Source organism: Larimichthys crocea, chromosome VII (assembly GCF_000972845.2).
Source record: "Larimichthys crocea isolate SSNF chromosome VII, L_crocea_2.0, whole genome shotgun sequence".
Classification (NCBI taxonomy): domain Eukaryota; kingdom Metazoa; phylum Chordata; class Actinopteri; family Sciaenidae; genus Larimichthys; species Larimichthys crocea.
The window spans coordinates 7570292-7585880 of record NC_040017.1 but is presented as its reverse complement, the minus strand read 5'-3'; the positions used below and the strand labels follow the sequence as shown (position 1 = coordinate 7585880).

The 15589-nt window shown below is 39.3% G+C and overlaps 1 protein-coding gene across 4 annotated transcripts in view; it reads left to right on the top strand.

Annotated features, from left to right (window-relative positions):
• lsamp (limbic system associated membrane protein) overlaps positions 1-15589 on the top strand; it is a 416254-nt gene that overhangs the window by 346372 nt on the left and 54293 nt on the right. The window lies entirely within an intron of this gene.

Here is a 15589-nt window from a genome sequence, read left to right as displayed (position 1 = left end):
ACATTTCTTAAGGGTATAGTTTAAGGCTATTTATTTTCTTGCTGAGAGCTCAATGAGAAGATTGATATCACTCATAAGCCTGTAGGGTAAATATGTATGTGGAGCCAGTAGCAGCTTAGCTTAGCTTAGCTTAGCATAACCACACATTGATGTTTTTACACTTTGATATTTGTACAGATTAAACAAACATTACATAACATTGCAATTATTAAGCCTTAGAGGGGCTTGTAGGTGGATGGACCGAGCCAGGCTACACATTTATATGCAGTATAGACTGTATGTGTAGAACATATCAGCCTATTACTGAAAGTTCCAGGATTACAATATCCTTTAACCTGTCACATTTTATTTCTTTCTCCTTCCACTGTCTAATGAAGAGAAAACTGGCCAACAAATAATCCTGGTAGAAGGAAGCTCATTAAAACCTTTATTCTGATCTTCTCACTTCTCCACATTCCAGAAACAGCAGGCAGACTTGTTTTTTAACTGTCAAAATACTTGGCCTTTTTAGTTCTTCTTTAAACCACTGAGCTGGTTCTGAATTGCTAGTAACCTCTTGAGACCATGAAAGAATAAGAGCAATAAAAACACTGAGCTGTTCATCAAGGCCAGAAAAGAGAGAGAGAGTTCATTATCCATCAAAATGCAATTGCTAAGTCTCTGTAGTCTTGTTTTCCAAAGCTACAGTTAGCTGATAAAAATAGCTCTTAACCTGTCAGAAACAGGCTTCCTGACAGACACAAGTGCAGTACCTGAGTGCTCAAAAATGGGATCAACTGTAGTTTGTTTGTTGCCATGTGTATGATAGTGTATGTCTGTGTGTGCTTTTCTTCTAGCTATGAATCCTTCAACGTGTCATCTGTCCATTATTCCATGAAAATACACCGAAGCACGACATAGAGTGCTGTTGACGAATTTAACGTTGCAGCTCAATACATTTCACTATAGATGATTGTTTCATCAATCAGAGTCTGTTTTTGTTTTAACTGCCCTTTCCATTTTAAACCTGCAGACTGCCTGATGTGAAACCCAACCTCAGACAAATATTACAGGCTGTCTGTAAAGGAAATGCACCACGGTGTAATTTTACCACACACAATTACCTACTGGAGAACTTCTCATCCAGCTATGGACTGAAGATATCATCCATTAATAGCATTTTTTAAAGGTCAATATGTGAATTGATGCCCCTCTTCTTGGATCCATGGCAGCAAATTGCCTCTCCTTCCCAGAATCCATTGTGTCCAATTATTCAGTGCTTGATCATTGGAATGTCCCTGCGTCGACTTCCTGAGTTTCTATCAGCGGCCTCGTTTATCACAGCTAATGCGACAGTTATAGCCAAACATTGATTCTCTTGCTTTCTTTCCTTGCTATTTTGTCCTCTGCTCTGCCTCTCAAAGTCCCATTCAATTTTTAGCTGCCATTGTTATGCCCATCTGTTGTATTTCCCCACTATGTGGGTGTAATCTTCTCCTTGAAGTTCTGTTCAGCATCTTTCATCAAAATTGCAGTGCTGTGTTGAAGGCGTAGGTTTCTGGCAATTACCGTGAGTGTGTTACTGTGAACAAATACTGTGAAGTTTTTATTTACTTTTAAACTGTGGTCAAATATTGAACACAGATGTGAGGAAACTACTGAATGAAGAATACTGATGAAAGAGCACATACGTAAAAATCCTATGTCGTGAACTTATTATTTAACTTCAGCTTTGGTTTTATTCAATCAATTCTTTTCTAGTCTGCATATAAGGTTAAGTCTTTCACTGAGGGAAGATAAAAATGCATCTTTGTGTGTGGCTCTACTATATCATCACATACAGAAACCTAAAGCAACCCCCCCAAAAACACAATCATCTTTTCGGGATAATAATTCACCCTCCCTTCATCTTTTAATGGGTATGAAAATGTTCCAAACATCAAACATTGCCCCTGGTTACAGACCCAAGAGCGGGTTCACATAACCAAAGCTGACAATTTTCTGCTAGCAGGGACAGGGACGTAATTGGAAAACAAATGATCAGACAAAATAAATTTGCAGTGGATGAAAAAGTGGAGGACTCGCAGGGCTCAGACAAGTGCTACCAAGCAGCAGGGTCACTGCACATGACGAGAATCCCAATATAATGACAGGCTTTCCACACCAATCCAATCTGACTTTTATGAAACACAGACATAGAAGTTTCGCCGATGGGCAAGTATAGGCCACTGTTGTGGTGATTTGAAGGTTTGACTTTGATGTTTGCAGAGTCTATTAACTAGTCAAGATGTTTATGCGTGTGGAAATGTTAGAGAGAGAGAGTGTGTGTGTGTGTGTGTGTGTGTGTGTGTGTGTGTGTGTGTGTGTGTGTGTGTGTGTGTGTGTTTGCACACCTACCAATGTTTGATTTATGGTCCCAGTTGTAAATTATGAACAATTTTCTTCTCTTGCAAACTTTAACTTTTTCTTTTAATCAGTAATCCTATCCATTTCAGTTTTCCCATAGCTTATGTAGAGGTATTACAGAGTAATATACACTTTACACACTTTGAACTTGAACCAAATACCACCGCCATAAAATTATAACTGTGCTGCATTGATGGGATTTTTGGAGTTTGCATAAAGTTCAAGCTTAATATTCCACCATTTGATCAAGCTGGAAAAATATAAAAAGCTGTAGACGCTGCGTCTGACAGCAATCCCAGTGAGGGGGAACCATCTGTACTTTCATGCTGATCCGCGGTGTTAAATCCTGTCTATAACCAATATGTAACTACTTGGCTGTCATTAATCATAGTCTTCCACTCCCAAAGGACAGACGGTGGGAGTACATTTCTCCAAATGTAAAAGAAAAATATTTGACATATTAAAAACTTTTATAGCTTTATTCTTTTATAGCTGTAACTGGTTGCATACTGAATAAGCTAAAGCTTTATTGAATCCATTTGTGTAAGATGTAATGGACATAAAGGATATAAAGGACATTTGGTGATCTGCAATAACTGTAGATATAATTTTACTTTTTTCCTATTTCTGTGCATATTTTAAACATTATTCTATCGTGCTAAAGAATAAGTTCTTACTCCTATGCAAGGCCCATAGGAAATGTTCAATGTTATGGAGTGTAACCGACACCTCTAGACAGCTAACACCGTTACAATGAACAGCAAGTAGTGAAACAAGACGACATAGGAGTGAGAGATTGACATAGTGGCAAGCAGGAAACAAAAACTTTGAAATATCTCAGCAACTGTTGGATAGATAGTTTGTATATTCATGATCGCCAGAGGATGAATTCCACTGACTTTGGTGATCTATTTCTTTTATTGTTATAGGAATGAATTGTGATCCCCAAATTTCTGTCTCTAGTACCATCATTGAATCAAAATTTTCATCTACCATCACCATAATGTTAACCTTTGTAGTTTGAGTTACATGTCCAACTATTGAATGCATTGTTTGGACTTCATTTAGCCTCATCATTCAGGTCAAAACTTTCCAATACCTGCAAAACTAATCACCTTCCAACCAGCCTTAGCTGTACGTTCTCTTTCTGTTTTCTGTTGTTTTGTTTTCTGTCATGCATTATGCATTCACTAAAGCTACATACAATCGTGTTCTTATTTAAGTAAACTAATTAAAGCTTTAACTGAGATAATTAGGTATATTTAGAGTAGAAACTGAGATATTCTGAGTTACATGGAGCAGTCAGAGGTAGGTGATAATGAGGAATGGACTCAGATAGTAAAGTAGTAAAGTAAAGTAGTAGTATAGATGACAAGATGAAAGCATGGGCCAGACAGGTGCAACAAGAGGAACCAACACTACCACAGGACACAACAACAAAGACGTTGTTGTGCAATGTAGAAAAAATTTTCTTTTGTATGTTTGAAATTGATGTATGTTTAAATTAAGTTTAATGGGTTAAAAAAGATTTGTAAAGAATTGTATATGTTTTTGGTGGTTTAAGATGAAAACACTAAAAATGATACAAATTAAAACTCATATATGCAGAAGGTTCAAGAATTTTCTCCTAGTATGGCCTTAGAATCTTAGCCCTGTTTGAATCTCCCTACTCCATTATTTTGGGAAATGAGGGTAGGTGTGTGTTTTATTCATGAGGAGGTGCAGTAAAACACTAGTAATTTTAGGGAGGGCTTTGCTTAAAAGAAAAACATGTACATGAGCCCAAACACAGTCCCCATCCCCACCCCAATCAGTTTCATACAGTGATTTATACAACTATGTCCGTAGCAGCAGCGTTCCAGCAAATTCAGCAAATCTCAACATGTTATGCAAATGTGTTTTATAAAATCCAGAGGCTGGGGTGTGATACATTCATCTCATGAGGTCCTCTTATAATACTCATACCACAGGAGTGGAACTTTCAGGTTCGTTTAGCCCTCACTGGAAATGACAATCTTCCTGCAGACCGTTGACCCCAATCAAAAATACCCGCTTGTTAAACTCTGATTTCCATCAGTGTATCCAACAGTCAGTATTGATTTAACGTGACTATTTCAGCAGTCGACCATGGTCAGTAAGTGATTCAGCTTTCAGTGTACAAGGTCTCAAATCAAGTCCTAATCACCGACCACAAGTAAATCAAAAGTCATTCTGATTTCGACATGCACTGTGTCTGCATCCCGCTGCTATCGCTTTTACAAGGGGTGCATGTGTGTGCACCCGTGACTCTCTTATTCTCTTTGTGTGCACTAACCCGTTCTGCCAATTATAAGAGTGTGTGTTGGTTATTTTCCAGATGCTATGAGTTCCCTGAAGCCTGTCAATAATATCGATTTCTTGTTGGTCTCCAATTGCAATCGTCTGTTTTCTTGTTTCCTTTTCTTTTTTTTTTATCTGTCTCCATTTCCTTTTCACTGTGATGATGACAGTGCTTGATCATCTGATTCAAATCAGCATTGATCTGGTCCTGTCACTTCTGAATTAAAGTCAGCACTTTAATATGCATTGACCTTTATCAAATGATTTAAGTAGCCTTGTTAATATAGTCCTGTCTAACAATTCTTTAACTTTCAACATTACTTTAGTTTTAGAATGCAGTGCAACACAACAAGTCATGTTCGCTGGGCTGTATCTTTCAGTACAAAATCATAAATCTTATTTTGGGTTGGGTTTATGACCACAGCCAGTCTGGCTAGGCAATCTGGATTAGCTCTTAAATCTACAAGTTATCATCCACACCTTCCTTGCGAGCAGCTTTCCCTCCAAGACAGATGGCATTATCCATTCATAAATGTCACAGAAACAGAGTGACTATAAAGTAGCAGACAAAGTGAATAGTCCAGTAAGCAGCTGTTCTCAGGTTTTGTGACCCCATTTCAATATGTTGCGTCCATTGAGAAGTGACACATGTTAATGTACTGCAGAGGCTTGCTCTGTAGCATGGAGAATTGACAGAATCAATACAGAGCAGGATGTTTTGTGTGTCATTTTGGCCACAACGCAAATTCACACAAATACAATTCTAGCTTTGGAGCAGTTAATCTTGCAGCAAAAAAAGAACTCACATATTCATTTCAAATTTTATCCACATCCCCCTCTCAGCATGCTGTTGCTTTAACCTGTATTTTGTATCTGGCAAGGGCTCTTATTCTTGTTTTTAACAGTGTGAGCCTTAACCTTATTACTGACTCTAACTCAGCCACAGGAAACAAGCTTTATCCCTACAAGGCATCACTAAATTTCAGATAGAGATAGGAAACATCTTCCACACTTATCCATCGTTTCCTCCTTTCATTTCTTTCACCCTTGTTTCACAATGCTGTGGCATTTAAGGAGCTCGTCCGCAGAACTCTCTAAAGACGCTCGTGTCACTCTAAAGAGCAACCTAGCAGGCGGGTGGGGGCAAATGCTCATGCATCCACAGATGTGTGTCCGTGTGTTTGCGCATATCTTCTACTCTACAGCCTGGCCGAGGAGGTGGAGGACTGACCTTTTAACAATTATCATGGGACAATCAGAACCTTTCAGCGGTGCCTGTGAAGCCTCTCCACCTCTTCCCATCTCCACAACTCCATCCTTTTTTTCTTCTGCCCTTGCACACCCCTCATGCGTCTGCATCTTGGACCACGTCTTATCTCTGCTGTTGCTGGTGTGTTTGGTTACTTCCTCTCACACTAACCGTGGGGTTATATGGACAGGAGGGAAGATAGATAGCGAAAAGGCGGAGAAGACCACAGATTTAGTATGGCTATCATCAATTCTAGAGATCAGTCTGTCTGACTCTACTACTCTCGCGCCATGATCACACCCACATACACATTATTGCTTGTACTGCCGCCAGCCATGGGGTTCAGACTACATTCTTTTTGCTACCTGTCTGAAAAAGAGCGAGTTAAGAGAAATCAATGAAGTTTCCACTCACCAAAGAGAAAAGACAAACACATCAACACAATTTCTTCTTCGCCAAGCTCCATCCTGCAGCTGTTAGCAGCCACTCATTGAAGGCAAAGCTATTGTTTGTCAAGAGCTTTCCCGCACATGGAGCACATGAAACATAGCACTTGAAGCCCTGAACACAAGAGTTTTTATCCCTCTAGATAGATACATGGTCCAAGCTCAGAGGAAAATATGATAGAGATAAATGTGTTACAGTTTGACTCAGCTGGATATTTTGTAGGCTGCTAAGGCAATGCAGAAATTGTAAAAGGTACTATCTGGCATTTCTCGAAGTGTGGGAATATTTTAAGAAGGTGGATGGTTCCAAGTAAGACTGTGATTGGGACTAGAAGTTACTAGTGAGGGTGTGTGTGTTGCACAAACTCACAACATGCCCAACACTTTGAACGATTGTTTCTTGAATTATTTTTAACGTATTCAAAACAGAATTTCAGATCTGTGCCTACATAGGCATATCTCTCTGTCTTTTAATCTTACAGTCTAAGGTTTGATGTTTTATTTTTTAAAGCTGCATTGATAGATTTTTTATGGCTACTTGGAGGCAGCAGAGCAAGTTGTAAATGCAGCATTAACATATTATTACTTTTTGAAGTTTTAATGTAGTATATAATGTATTAGTTAGTCCATTCACACTGCATTGATTTGAAGTGTCCAATATATTCCCTGATGAAATTATCTGGCTTAAGCTGCTATATGCTTCACTATGCTCACCACCTGGTTACTAATTTGTAATTGTAATTTGTATTTTAATATGTTTTACTCATACCACATGGGTTTTTAAACTCTAAAAAACTCTAACCCTTACTCTAACCCAAACATGCATCACAGAGAACATGCACTGAATGTAGCATGGATTATAAATAAAATTTGGCCATATAAATCTAAAAATGTTATTTGAAATAAAAGTCAATAAGAAAAGAAAAGAAAAAGAAGTTCAAGAACAATTACATAGAAATCAAGGACCAAACATAAAAACTACAACAAAAAAACAATAAAATGTAAAAAGTAAATTAAAACCTATTGGGTGAATAAACACAGGGGAATAAAAGTATAAGAGAGGAATCTTTCACTGAGAACAGCTGCCTGTTTTGACCTAAATCAGCTGTACAGGAGCTGTGAGACTGAATCAAAACAGTTACATATACAGTTGCAAGTAAAAAAGACGCTAAAACTAAAACTTTAGCTCAGGGGAACTCTATAGTCGGGTGATAATTCTCTGTAGGTTTGCCACCACAAGTGGCCCCTCATCTGTCTCACAATACAATTAGATCTATTATTAATATAAAAATATTGATTAGTGCAGCTTTAAAAGCAATAAGCTACAACACAGTTGATTTACTTATCTCTGAAAACATTCACAGTGTCTTATTTTTAGCCTGCGAACATTCAGGATATTACGTGGAAATCAAAGTCCAAGGTTCCAGGACTTGTCAGTAAACCCTTACAGAAGCACTGGCTTGTGAAGTAAGCCCTGCCATGCTTCATTATGCCTGCCTTGAGCATGACGGCGGACCAGCGACTAAACATATATCCATATTCACCAGCTCTCCAGGGACAAGATTACATGTAGTGGTCGCCATTGTCTATTATGCCATGTAGCCAACCCAGTTGGATAAAGTAAGGGAGAGTCAGGCAGACTGAGAGAGACTGGGGAAAAAGCAGCCACACAAATTTTCCATTTCCTTTGAACCTTCATAATGAAACTGACTCCTTGAAGTTTTAATGAAAGCAACAATTTACCATTCCCTTTTTCTTCCTGTGCTGCTGAGCTTATGTTGCTTAGATGGAAAAAAATAAATAAAACTGCGGTCTCCTTTAATCTTCCTTATGCTTGCTGTGTGAGGTGCTCTCATGCATTTAAATGGGGCCATCCCACGGACACATATGACAGCACGGGTATTGACATGGGTTGCAGGTGAGCCATCTCCACCATATTTCACAGACTAACCAGACGAGCCAGTGGCCATCGGTCCTGGACAGTGACTCCCCGGCCCCTGATATAGAAGACCACTATTTCTTTCTCTATTGCCTCTTCTCCCCACACACATACACATTACTTGTATAGAACCTGCCAGTGTCCTTTCCCTCCATCTTTTTCCATCCTCTACGTGACCTGGGCCTGTCAGATAGATGGACAGCCTGTTGGCACGGTGCTCCTTGCGCTTGCGAATGCCTCTGGAAGTGAGATTGAGTGGCACAGGTTAAACCTGACCTCATCTGCTTTTTTTCAGGGGAAAATATGAGGTTAGGTGTGTGTCTGGTGTGTCAAACATGTAGAGCTGAGCATATGGTCCTTTACAGGTAAATATATGGCCTGGATTAATAAAATGCGGTCACTTTCATTTAATGTCTATGCCCTACCTTATTCACGGTCACCTGCTGTGTGGTGTTTGCGTGTGTTTTTGTGTGTGAACCCTCTGCCACTCAGCCCTGCTGGTGTTCAGGTCAATCCCACTGCTAAGCCTTGATCCCACTTTTATCACCATGGGCTGGGAGGCAGAGAGCAGAGAGGCAAGTTTGTGGCGCTGCTACGTGTGACAGCAGTGCTGAATAGAGCATGCTAAATATAAGCAGAAATCGCTCATTTTTAATTGGTGGGTCCAGTAGGCGACTGCCGTGGTTCGTTAATGACTTCCACCTATTAGGTCTATTGAGGTTCATGACGGGGAGAGAGCAGCATGAGGAAGTATTGTTTTTTTGTTTTGTTTTGTGTGCACTTCAGTGGCACAAGCCTGCACTTGTCAGACAGACACACGCTGAGAGATATCTGATTTCAGAGGCTTCCTGATGTCTTGGTTGTACCAAGCTCAGCATTGCTCGGGCACATGTGGATTCAAACTACTTCCCCTACTTTTCTTCTGCCTCTCTGTGCTGTCAGTAATCAAAAAAAAAAGAAAAAGAAAAGTACAGACCTTACAATAGGAGCATGAACTAAGCATTTTCTTTTTAGCCAGACTAGTGGCGTAGCTTGAGGGATGGAAATGTCAATTTGTTGGTCAGTGTAGCACTTTGGTTCAGACTGAAATATCTATAAGTCCAGCAGATGTATTGCCTTGAAATTGTGTGCAGGCACTCATGTTTCAGATAGAAGGAATCCTACTGACTTTGGTGATCGTCTGACTTTTCCTCTAGCACCACCATGACGTTGACATTTGTGGTTTTGAGTGAAATGCCTCCACAGTTGGATGGATTGCCATAAAATTTTGTATCCTGTCCAGGTGAAATTGTAATAACTTTGGGGATCCCTTAGAGGTGGGGTCAGTCATACTGGAAAAACATAGATTAAGACTTATTCCAAACACAAACGTCACCTATCGTCTTGTATAGCTCACTTGTTTCACATTTACCACAATCTCTATAAACAGATTTCTGCAGACAAATGAATCTATAGACAAGGGACCAAGACTGTGATATGGGAAATGTTCTGTTTTCCGTTTGTAGTCCGTCTAATCAATGTTTGAGTTGGCTATGGTTGCAACAGTCCTTGTGGAGAGCAAAAGAAGCTTAGAAGATTAGTAAAAATGTGTCTTTCTCTTCATTCTTGCGTTTCAAGTTGCTAATCCGACTGCAGAAGAAGTCTTGGCCCGGATATCTGTTATCTGTTTTCTGTATTTCTGCTGGCTACATTGGAAGCCCAGAAACCCAGGCAGTTGTCCACAGAGGCTAAGTCTTTATCAGATGATAGTTTCGAAGATTGCATTTACCATAACCCAAAGCACTGCAAATGACCCCACCGTGAACCATTTGTTTAGCGGGATCATTTGGTTCTAATACTTTGGTTCATGACAAAATAACATTCCCATCAGCCTCAGCTGTGCTTTGTGTTTAGTTCTAATTGACAAATCTGCTAACGTGCTAAACTAAGATAGTCAGTGTGCTAAAAATCAGTAGGTTAGCATTGTCGCTGTGAGTTATGCCCTGTTACATCGTCAAAGGGCTGCAAGCATGGCTGTGAACATGTTTAATACTCACAACTGAGGAAGATATGAAGGAGATACTTTAAAGCCATCATTTATGTCAGGAGACTGTCAAAGAGACTCAGAAGTCATTGGTTTTCCATGAATTACATACTCGTTCACGCACATCCTCAGTGTTTTCTTGTGAATGTAATTGGCCGCCCCATCTCCCAGTGCCCACTGCCTGACCAGATGTCTGGCATGTTATTTAGTTAGACCATATGGTAGCAGCACTGATGCAGTATTTTACATACCAAGTCTTATGTGTGGCAGGAGAGTGCTAAACACTTCTCGTGATGGAGCATATGTTTTGTTGGATGTCTTTTTAAAAGAGGGCTGCTTTTCAAAAGCTGTGATTAGGATGATTTTAGGGCACTGTAAACTGATGCTGACTGCTTTCAATATATTCCAGTATTTGATCGCAAACTGTTTGAAAAGTGATGTCAGAAATGTTCTCTTATGACTGTAATTTGTATTGAAAAAGCAAAAATATGTCGCCAGACTAGATATTGCTTTATTTAAACTTATTCCACACTCGGGTTAAAGTTTTTTTCTTTCAGGAGCATACATATGCACTGTAATCAAAACAGAGGCCCTCTGAGAAACTAAAAATACATTGCACTAATGAGAAAAAAAATTGCTTATCACTTATGGAGGAAAATATTTATGACTCTTCATTACAATATGCTGCTCTCTAATGCATAGGCGTCTCACAGCTACAGTACTTGAGTGTTGTCAAGCATACAGCTCTTCCCAGCTCTTTGATGCTGCAGCTACAGGGTTGAGGGGAAATATTTTTCTCTCAGAAGGTCTTTGAAAGTTGGCACTGGCCGGCTGCTGTAGTGGCCACTGTGGTAAATAACATATGGGCTTATCTCTCCCCAGAGAGAGAAAACATTCTCCCAAATCCAGCCACTTGCTCATTATACTGCACCTCAAGGCAAAGTGCGGAAACATAGAGAAGGAAAGAAAGATTGAAGAAGGCAGAAAGAGAAAGACTGACAGTGATGAGGCAAGAGACGAGGAGACAGAATGGCACAAAACAAAGGGGGAAAAAAATGCAAGGCATGGTGGGAGGGAGAAAGGAACTCAGCGGCTGGTGTTGTCTGTATGAAACAAATGCACACAAAATGTGGTTTTGCATATAAGGCTGCGTGCTTGTTTGAAAGAGAGTTTACAAAAGAAAAAGCTGAAAGGCAGCGAGAGAGACACACAGAAACACCGGAAAGAAAGCGCAATGGCGTACACACCCCTCCCACCAGCTGGTATAGGAGCAGCAGCTGTGAGCCCGGTCCTAGGTTGTGTGTGTGTGTGTGTATGTGTGTGAGGAGGCACTGTGGGGTGGTCTCCAGCTGAGTGTGTCAGGTGCTCTGCACTCTACCAGCTGTTCGCAGCTCTTCACACAGCAAGAACCAGCAAGCTGGTTGAGAATGTACAGATCTGGAACCCAATCAACACTAACACAGCTCTTCTATTTCACATTTCTGAGCCAGTGACACAGACTGCAAGCGCAAGCTCCACTTTTTTAATCCTTTTAATCCCACAAGTTTTGCAAACTTTTGTCTACTATAGATTATCACAGTGACTATTACTCCTTATTTTTCATCCTGTATGTCTTTTCAGTTGTTTTTAAGCTGCTCATCAATTTATACTGTTCTGCAAGGATGCATCTAATGATTATTTTCAACATATTTAAACTATCAACTGACTGATTATTCAAGGATAAGGGTAAAGGGCATGTAGCTGTGTAGTTGCTGATTGAAACCCTGTCACCTCAAACCATGGTCGAGTAATGTACAAAAAACCCCATAAAAAAGCCATATCTAGAGCCAGTATAGGAGGCTGCTGTAGTGGTAGATTCCATGGAAGAGAACCTGCAGTATCTCTTGATATAAAAGGCTAATTCTAAGGTAACAAAAACGCGAAGATTACTTATTTTCAGGTGATTATACACTGATGAAAACATATAATTTCTGCCATTTTCTGCTGAGACAAATCTTGCACACTGGACTTTTAACACTTAAATAAAGCAGAGAAAATCTTTTATCTGAGTGCAAACCTGATCCAATGGATTCTGATTTATCATTTAACCATGCTGGGATGATATTTACCAAACCGTACTTTGCCCTTGGCACTTGGCCTTACTGAGGAAAGAAAATAAGCAGTTCATGAGACACCGTGTGACAGCCTGGGTCAGGCTTGTGCTGTGTCGTGATTGTCCTGTAGTATAGTGCTCACACCGGCGCTAAACTGTTAAAGTGCCTGCTGAGTTGTGTGAATCGGGGGTGAGGAGAGCTGTAAGCTTATTATTGCAGTATCGCATCACAGAGAGCTGCAGGTACATCCATAAAATGAACTGTTGGATTCTCATCCATTTAAGTCCAATTTAGCTCATTGGAAGAATACTAGAGGCTGACTGGTGACTGCCATGTGGATTGCAGGGTCTGTTGGTAGACTAATGTAAGCTAAAACTAAAATCACAATTTAATAGTATTTGAAATTGAATAATAAAGCATAATGTGAAAAAAAAAAGTTGTGAAATAAAATAATGCCTCAATCACTGTTACTTTTGTTGTGACTGTTTTTTATTTAGGGCGGCATAGTGGTGCAGTGGTTACCACAGTCACCTCCCACAAAGGCATGCAGGGTTGATAGGTTAATAGGTGTCTCTATGTGTCAGCCCTGTGATGAACTGGCGACCTGGATATACTGGGATAGGCTCCATCCCCCCCGCGACTATGATAAGGATAAGCAGTTACAAAAAATGGATGGATAAATGGATCTCTATATCTCTTTTGATTTTAAAAGCAGTTGATTAGATTTTTAGAAGAAATTTCCTTAAAGGAACTGTTCAAATATGAACTGGGCTGGAAAATGTGGCAGAGATTTATTTAAACCCATTTAAAATGAATAAATTCTTCATAATTGTTCAAATGTTTGTTTGCTTGCCTGTTGCAAAAAAACAAACATTTTCGCATGTTCATTTGAGATGTGCACTGACTGAAAGACGCAATTACATCAAGTTATTTAATTGGAAATGTACCAACTGAAAACGGTCTTCATTTTACCTGTAATTAGTTATTAAAAGTAAACTAGAGAGGGAAACTGTGGGCAATATAAGGTGTTGACATTTCTTTTAATCTGGACTGAATTATTTTTGTTTGTTGTTCCTATATGTGTATTAGGGTGTGTGGATGTCTTCATATACAGATTATATCATTACATGTTAGGTGGCCTGTGCGGATCGATCCCATTGCTCCTTTGCCATTAGCATGAGAATGGCAATCAACAAAGGACCTTTGGACCCAATCTGAGGTTAAAAGTTAATGACTACTAACCAAGGACTCTGGAGGCCACAAGTCTAGGGACGGGTCTGGTCACACATAGACACACACACATATGCACCCTCAGAGCTACACACATTTACACTCTCCCCATTATGGGATGTACTTTAGTGTTTTATAGTAAATGGGGCCAAATGATTGTAGTATTGATTGCTGGTTTGACTTCCCCAGAACATAGTTGAGGGTCCTTAAGGATCAGGGGAATAGCAGTGAAAGGCCATCTGAATGCCACAATAAGTCAAGCTGTAATTCAAAAAAACGCTTTTAATGCCTGAGTGAACAATGAGACAGTATGATGTTGCTTTGAACTTCAACTTTACTTTTAATTTGCATAAATCAATAAGATAGTTTACTGTCGAGGTTTTTGAGTGTGTTGTAATATCACTTCTTCTGTTATGCATACATGGATAAACTACGATTCACTCCAGTAATTGTTTTTTCTGGAAAAGATACAAAGCGATCAGCTGTAATAATTTTATTTGTTCAGTGAAACACAACAGCTTTATTATGCATATTGGAATCAGTTCAAGTCCTCAAATGATGTTGTTATTGTAATCATAATTGACTTAATTATTAATAGGTGTAGGAACCAAACTGTTGAAATGATCAGTATGAAATGAAATGAAATATTCCCTCTGTGTACAGTGTGTGTCACATTAAAACCACAGGTGTAAAGGTAAGAAGTCATTGTTGTCGTCAGGTGTTTTGACCCCAGAAGGTTTTTTGACCATTGTGGCATTAAAGTTCGCTAAAAGCTCAGTTTTTGTTTTGATAGGAACTTGTGGATTTAATACGAAACACAACATAATGTATGGAATATCCAGAAAAAGCCTAGCATGTCAACCAGGTTGCTCCTGGGTTATTCATCGCTGTAGCTTCAGTAACAGGCTAAACTTCTTTCACAATAGGTAAAAGGTTTATTGATAATATAGTGGTCCCTCATTTATCGTGGGGGATACGTTCTAAAAATAACCCACAATAAACGAAATCCGAAGTAATCAGCTTTATTTTTTACAATTATTATACATGTTTTAAGGCTGTAAAACCTCTAACCACACACTTTTATACACTTTTCTCAGACAGGCATTAACATTTTCTCACATTTCTCTCTTATTTAAACACTCTCAATGTTCAAACATCCGCAGATTGAACAAAAATAAGTACAATACTGTATTAGTAAATGAAACCAAAGATCAAAACCTGTTTTCAAGCCCAAACATTTTTAACAAATTTAATTTTAATGATCAATCTAAGAGGTTTGACACATAAGAAATTATTATCAGTACTGTAACTCACGTGTATTTCACAGTTACTCTGACGGTGCAAAAAAATCAAAGTCACACTGCTAGCGATTGAACATTTATGTAAATCTGGCTAGCCGAACGCATTTTGTACTCTCTTAGCCAATCAGGACGCCGAACACAATGCACGTTCAAATTGTACAGTACGCTGTAAAAAAAAAGCATGCAAAATTACACTAAAAAAATCCGCGAAACAGCGAGGCCGCGAAAGGTGAACCGCGTTATAGTGAAGGACAACTGTTCATGAAAAATGTACAGTTGTTCTTACTGTCAGGGCAGGATGGCATGATAACCTAAAGATGACCTAAAAAAAAACTAAATGCACCTTCTATTCTTACTTTTTTAATTTTCTATCTCCACTCCAGCCAAAAAACCTCTTGTAGTTTGAAATCTAAATGATGGCAGGTATGCCCTATCATGAACCCAGGTTTTGCTGAACCAGCTGTACTGGAAATGGCTTTAGAATAAGAAAGAAGAGGTGATGGTTTCACATTGGGAGGAAAATAGGAATTGGTGGGGCGTAAAAAGGTATCTAAACTGAGCTGCATAGCTGTATAGGTTGCGGGAGGGCCTGTGATCTTTAATA